The sequence below is a fragment of the Dinoponera quadriceps genome, unplaced genomic scaffold (genome assembly GCF_001313825.1).
Source record: "Dinoponera quadriceps isolate SergipeBrazil2010 unplaced genomic scaffold, ASM131382v1 scaffold386, whole genome shotgun sequence".
NCBI classification, from domain to species: domain Eukaryota; kingdom Metazoa; phylum Arthropoda; class Insecta; order Hymenoptera; family Formicidae; genus Dinoponera; species Dinoponera quadriceps.
The window spans coordinates 1,022,796-1,030,071 of record NW_014554505.1 but is presented as its reverse complement, the minus strand read 5'-3'; positions in this window follow the sequence as shown (position 1 = coordinate 1,030,071).

The window sequence follows — 7,276 nt, the reverse complement described above, 5'->3', positions numbered from 1 at the left end:
CCCCCCCCCCCTCCCGAAGCCGACGCGTTTCTCGGGTAATTGTGCTCGTTCACCGAATCCGACCCTAGACGCGGGGATGTATTTTAGTATCACGACGACCACCAGAGGGAGAGAAAGACCCGAGACGGCAGATACGTCTCGGTTTCGTGGTTTTTCATTACTGCGTAATTTCGTACGTACCCAATTAAATCCTTGTTTTTACGTCCTCGAAAGATCGATGCTCGATTAATCGCGTGAATCTCGACGGCGCGCCGAGAAGAGGGGTGGATTTAATTTTTCCCGTAAAATTACTCGTCGCGACATAATCGCCGAGTTGGCGATATCGCCCGAGAAACGGGTGATTTCGCTACGTTTTACGACGGATGACTAGGAGGTTTCGGACTCAGTGCCGAACTTCCTGCCCGAGCATTCCTTTTAAAATGACTCGTGGAAAAGTAGGCGTCGTAACTTTTACTGCGCCGCTGCTCAAGTTTAAATCGTCGATTGTGATAGGCGCTGTAACGTGGACGGACCTCGACGCCGTCGCCGTTGTGTTATAGGATACGATCTCCCTCATTATTCTTTCCTTATCTATTTACGTCTCCTTTCGTTCCACTGAAGGTTACTTTGTACGGAATGAATCGTGAAAGAGCGATAGCCAGTGTGTTATTTATACGATAAGCAGTGAAAGTCGTTAGGACTCGATCAAATTCGATCTTTCCGCATAATTATTCCGATATGACATGATAGTTTAGTTCCTCCCACTGCGGGATCGTGAGAAATAATTATTGTAGGATGACTTTCGCAAGGTAAAGTTTAATTGCAACTTATCTCACGCCTTATTTTACTTCCGCGGGTCATTTTCTTTCCTTCTTAAAGTAAGGAAAAATATGACTCTTGCTTTAACGGTTTTCCACTTAACGGCTTAAATATTTAATTGTCTCAATTATTTCGATATTCTTTCTTCTGTAACAAACCGGACTGTCACTTCGCTTCGGTAACTTTTCAGCACAAATCTCGTAACGTTTATTTTAAATTAAGAAACAAGAGCAACAATTTGTATTGGCTTTGTGAAAGGATGTTACGAGCGGAATGCGAGGTGTCTCCCTCAAGAGCCGTTTGACGCGAAAGCGACAAATAGTGTCGCGTAACCAACGTGTAACCTGCCCTTGGCATCGTGGCTATAATCGCAGTTAGTAAACAACTTTAAGCGGCCGTTGCGGAGTTAAACGAGTACAGCCCCGACGTGTTTCGTGTTTTCCCAGGAATGTCGGTTCCTGCGAACTGTCTCCGGTTTCGAGGATATTAATTGGCATGACTGAACGACACGTGGATTACATGAGGCAGATTCGCGGCTGTAGCGCGAAAACCGGTGCGAACGGTTACGTAGTTGCGCACCAATCTCGCGTACGGAAGACGCGACATTCGAATGATGTCGTGAACGAATCGATTCTTCGCGTTTAATTCAATTTTAGCGGCGAAAACGTTTTTTTATCGGAATATATATTTTTGTATCTATTTTTTTTTAACCGTAGTCCAAAAACTAAAAGTCACTTCAAAGCGATTTCAAAGGGGTTTTGCGTTTTCTCTCTGAAAAGAAAACTTGAACTTGAAATGGAAATATTTAATGAAAAATACAAATAAATATAAAATTTTCAAAACAATCGTTAGATAGTATCGCAAAAGTTATCATAGTTACTTTGATCCCCCCTCCCCCTTCTTTTCTCTTTCTTTTTCTCGCCGTCGGTGTGTTCGATTGGGATCCAGGTAATTTTATAATCTATCTTGCCACGCATGATTTTATCATCGCGCGAATAGTAACTCAAATCGCATTGTTAAATCGCAGCTTAGCCGAAGACGATCGCGTCGTTGGAGAAAACGATCATTCGTAATGGCCTCTGCAGCGCGTCGCATAGATAATGAATGTGGGGAGGCGTTTGCCATGCGTAGAAGCTAGTTCCGTTCGGTAATCACTCCGGTGTGCATTCAATCGGATTTCCTGCATTGTTTCAAGAGGGGGAGCGAGCGCATTGGTCAATGTCACTGAATCGAAGCGATGGCTTTTGCCTACGTGCGGTAATTTGTCGACGAGATAGCCGGCGTAATTAGCGAAATGTCAAAAGTAGAAAATACGTGACACGATATTTGTTAAAATGAAGAATGAAAGGAAATAGATGAAAATAGACGCAGTGACATCAAACGAGACTCATCAGTTGCGCTTAAGAACGCACAAATAAATAAACTTAATGAATAATATTCCGAAGTAGTATTACATGTTATTGGAAATATCGCTTACAAATATACACGTATACCTGTCGATTTTGCATTAAATTCTCTTTTATTTTTATTCGCGTCTGCAGAACACGCCACGTATATCATGCGTTAAAACTATATTTTATTTTGCTCTTCGCGGCGTGTGATTGTTTAATAGCTGCCAGTTTTTACGATACTCGCAGTCGATACATCGGCGCAATTCACCACGTTATTACACAGCTTCCGTTAATCGTTAGCGGAGTGGCGGTATTTATTTTCGGCGAGCGAAAATTCGGGCCGGTATTAAAATTCATTGAATCACGGCTACGTAAATATATTTGACTTGTCGAGCGGAACAAAATATCTCCGCATTTTCACATTCGCGATATAAATTTCCTTTGTTAACTTATTTATAACTTATTTAATTTTTGTGCGTGCGTATGTGTGTGTGTGTTATATTGGTACACAAGTATTATTGCATTCGTAAAAAAAAAAAATTATGGATTCGAACAACGAAGAATTTGAGGATCGCCGAACGAAGTTTCCGCTAAAATTCACTTCGGTTCTTGCAGAATAATTAGAACTATTGGACATTAGAAGTTTTCGAACGACGCCATCGCGACAGTGTGGAGCCGGCGGAATCGTAACGTAACTTCGCCACGAGCTGGCCGACCGTGCACTCGAAACTTGTCTCGAAATCGTTGCTTTCTTACGACGGACAGTTGGAATTCCGTCGTGTGCGGAAAGTTGTCGGCACATAATCGCAATTAAACGACAGGACATTGCATCCGCGATCGTGCACGGTCGGTCATCTAACTTCCTTACGAGTTAGCGAATTAGATTTCGAAAACTGTCGATTTGATCGTGCGATTTGATGTACAATTGGTGGCTGGGCGAATGGTTTCGAGTGTATATGATTGCGGTCAAACTTGAATATATTTAACATTTGGAATCTGAACACTCTGAACTTGTATATTCGCACTCCGAAATTATGTTATTGGATAATTTTCTCGATATGTAATTTCTTAAGGCCAAAATAATGCAATTAATATGAAATTGACGTCAAAACGATACTGACAAGCGCGCGCACGTCTCGTTCGCGTTCAAAATTGTTTGAACAGCCTTTGATTATCATTTAAATTTCCGGTAGATCAATTACGGATTGCGCAGTTTCAATTATAGATTATACGTATATAATCACGTTAAAATAAATCGATAGTCAATCAAATATATACAAGGTGGGCTATTTGTATATAAAATGTTACGAGTTGTTTTTTTTTTTTTTTAAGTCTCAATGATCCACCCTGTATGTGTATTCTTCTTTTAGATCTCGTTTCAACGTGTCTTCAACATCTGGTTTAGTCACTAAAATGTTGAACGACAAATATAAACGTAAAAAATCGAAGCTGACGTTCACCGTTTCTACGGCATCATCGGCATCGGGAAAGAATTGACTTCGTTTAAATAAATCTGACGAAAAAATCATGACGAGGTGCCTCGGCACCGCGCGGTACCCGCTACCGGTTACCGTAAATTAGTCACGAACCGCTGCGGACAAATGTCCGGCGATGGACACGATTATCGCAGCTCCGGACGGACGGAGATTCCCGGCGACGAGTCTCCGCCGACTGCCGCCAATTATAATATTTAATCAGACGTACGTAATTATACGTACGAGTGCGCGCACGCTGCCACCGAGAGTCGAGACGGGACGAGATTCACCGAGCCGGAGAAGTCAAATATTCGTATAGATATGATTGCATAATTCCACTCGGTCCCACGTGGCATTTCGGGGATTCCAACGCGAAAACTTTGATCCCGGAGTTTCCGCGTCTCCTTTGATCCNTCTTTCCCATCTTCCTCCCCCCCCCCCCCCCTTTCTCTTTCTCTGTGCAAGCGTCGTAATAGTAAATCAACTATACATTCTGTGGGAGCTAAACGGCGAAATTACGCGTTTACCTAACTTTCGCCTCGATACCAGGATACACATATTATTCACTCGCACGGGCTAATCTTTACACGCTCCCGCAGGCTTGTAAGTTACGTTGCGTTGCAGCGGCGCGCGTTTGCATAGCCCTCGTGGCGTAAGATGATACCGAATATTATTTAACAAACAGAAGCCCCGCGAACCTCCCGAGTTAAAGATTATTTGCCAAGAGGATGTGCTTGACTCTCAAACTGCACGGATTTGCATCGCACGCGAAGTAGGTTGCTTGCATACGTTCGATTCCCTCTCACCCCTTTTCCTTCGAAATTGCATAGATGTGTTGATAACGGGAACGAGACTCGCAAGCTGAGAGCTCATCCCAGGCCAGAATCCCTCGATCGTTAAGGATGATCGCTAATAAATTATAAGAGGAAGCTAGTAAATTATCGATTAGATATCGGTTATCCGATCTCACGATGCGATGTTCACGTATCTGAATTTCCGGTGGTTGTAAGCCGTAACAATAGGAGGGAACCGATCACGGTGCTTCGTTGAATCTTGAAAAGAAAAGGAGCGAGGGAGAACTTTAAAAAAATATTATTATCTTAAAGAAATTTACTTGCACTTGTTTAATAAAAATATCAGACGACTCTCGTTAGTCGTTTGCTTGATTTCGTTTTGTTGAAAAACATGTGAGATCGGCGTGATTGAACGTGAGAAATTTTAGAAAGCACGTTCATGAAGAATCCTACATAGAGATCATTTGTACGGTGATAGGAAGATGAAAATTGATCGCAATAAAATTAACATTTATTTCGACGCTTATATCGTAAAGACGGTAGTCGATATTTGGAATACACGTATTATCTTGCGGGGAAAATACGCGATCGGGATCTCTTTCATAAACAGCGCATATCGGGCCGCGCCGTGGAAACGGAAACGCGTGTAATTTAAGTCGAAGCCGACCGGTAGATATCTCGTTAAGTTGTTTGCCTGTGAAAGCTGCTCTTGTCAACGCAAAGTTTCACTGGATTCTATCCGACCGAGCCAGTCGTTTCGCTTACTTCGTACTGTGTACCCGAAGCATCGACGGGAACTACGTGCAAACGGGACAAGTTTCAACGGGTTGCCGCTATACCGGGCCCGTTTGCGTGCCGGCGGATTATCGGCACCATCGACGACTTTTCGCGCCTCGACAACGCCGAGAGAGTGTAACTCGCCTGTTCGACGCGCTGGATACGTCACACGCTACGCTAAGATCGCATCTTACTCGCGCACAACGACACCTTGTTATCGTATTCTTGCATTACCGGCTGGCCTGCCGATTTTCACCGAGCAGCTCGGCAGTTCAGCAGAGAACTTCGAGTGACCGCAGTGAGAAAATAATATTTGGTATTTGTAACTATAATCATCATAATGAAAGAATTATAATCAGGAGAACCATTGACTGTGTATAACCAGCCTTAGAGTATCCTTAATATCGCGTTTTAACTTTCGCACGCTCTCTCAATTGGCCATTTATACATTCTTTGATATTTCTTTAATCTCGTCTTATTGCTTTTTCGCTGATCGCCCGTCTAGTTTGGCACACCAGTCTGTTGAGTATATCCGCAAATTTATGGGTGTAATTAGTTACGCTTAATTTAGTCTATGTTAATTTACTTGTATGTAAATTAATGAGATGCGTCGGTCTATGGCGTCGCCCGGTGACCACCGATGTTGGTCGGCGTATAAACGAGAGAAAAATTTGGCGGTCGGTCTCCCTCGAAAAGCGAGATCAATTTCGGAAATTCCGCCATCCAGATCGATAGACGCGCGTTAATTTACACGCGCACCTCCGGGAAAACGCTCGGCAAGTCGACCGTTCGAGTCTCACTGATTAAAAGCGTGAAAAAAAAGTAGCTGAGATATCATATTGGAAAGGTGAGAGATCACCTTCGCGAACACGCCGACTTTTGAAATTGGAATTTCTCCATCTTCCAACTCGTCTCGATTTTCCTCTTTGAAGTTCCATTCCCTCCTCGCTCTTCGAATCGACTCCTTCGCTCTTCCGTCCGAGTTCCCCGGGCAAAATTCTCGCGAACGTTATCGTCAGCGATTCCGTGCCGTATTTACCAATATTGATCCCCGTTCGAAATGCAAGCTCGAAACGTGGCTGAGTAGCGCGACCGTTCTCACCTAATAGATACGTCGCAAAATCGAGAGACGTTGCTCACTCTCTCTCTCTCTCTCTCTCTCTCCTCCTCGTTCGCTCGCGTTCGGGGCATTGTTTGTCGAACTGCTCGAACAATCGCGTTAACAGGCTGCTCCCGCGGCTCATCAATATCGGTTCGAAAGTTACTCGGCACGGGCAAGTTTCTCCCTTCGCTTGCGAGAACACGTCGCGCCATAATTATAGGGCGTCCACACTTTCGCGACTAACAGCGGCCTAGTTATAACCGGCGGGATGTCTCAGCGCGGTTTAGTTGAGGCGATTTGGCATGAACTTCGGCAGCAAGTTGCAACGACGGGGCTCGATATTCGAGTTAATAGCAATTACCGTCGGACGAACGCAAAGCCGACTACTGACTGACGGAACTTCTCCCCGCTGGATATATCCGTCGTTAAGTCCAGGCGGCCCATAATATTACGTTCTCTATCATTTCCGCGGAAACAAGTTCGCTGTAATTTCGTCTAGTAATAAAGCCGGAGAAAGAGAGAGAGAGAGGGAAAGGGAGGAAGAATGGAACGTTACGTCTCGCGCGAATGGCCCAGCGATCTTTCTCCCCTCTCTCTTTTTTTTTATCGTAAATCGTCAGCGAGCGCGATGTGTCATTTGTCGCTGATGGACGAGATTCCGACGGATAAATTGGACGCTCCGACGACCGGACTGCGTGGGATAAGCCGGCCATTAAGCGAATTTCATTTAATCTCCCGTTATACAAAAGCTCTTTCTGTAGAGCTGCGAGATATTTTGCAGTCTCCAAATAAAATCACGTCACAGATCGGCGAATTTCGTTCCAATTTCCTAACGGTTCGCTCGAAAAAAAAAAAATCATTACCGAGTCTATCGAATTGTCCAAATTATCAATGCCCATTTCCTCATCATCATTACCGTATGTGAAAGAAGATTCCCGT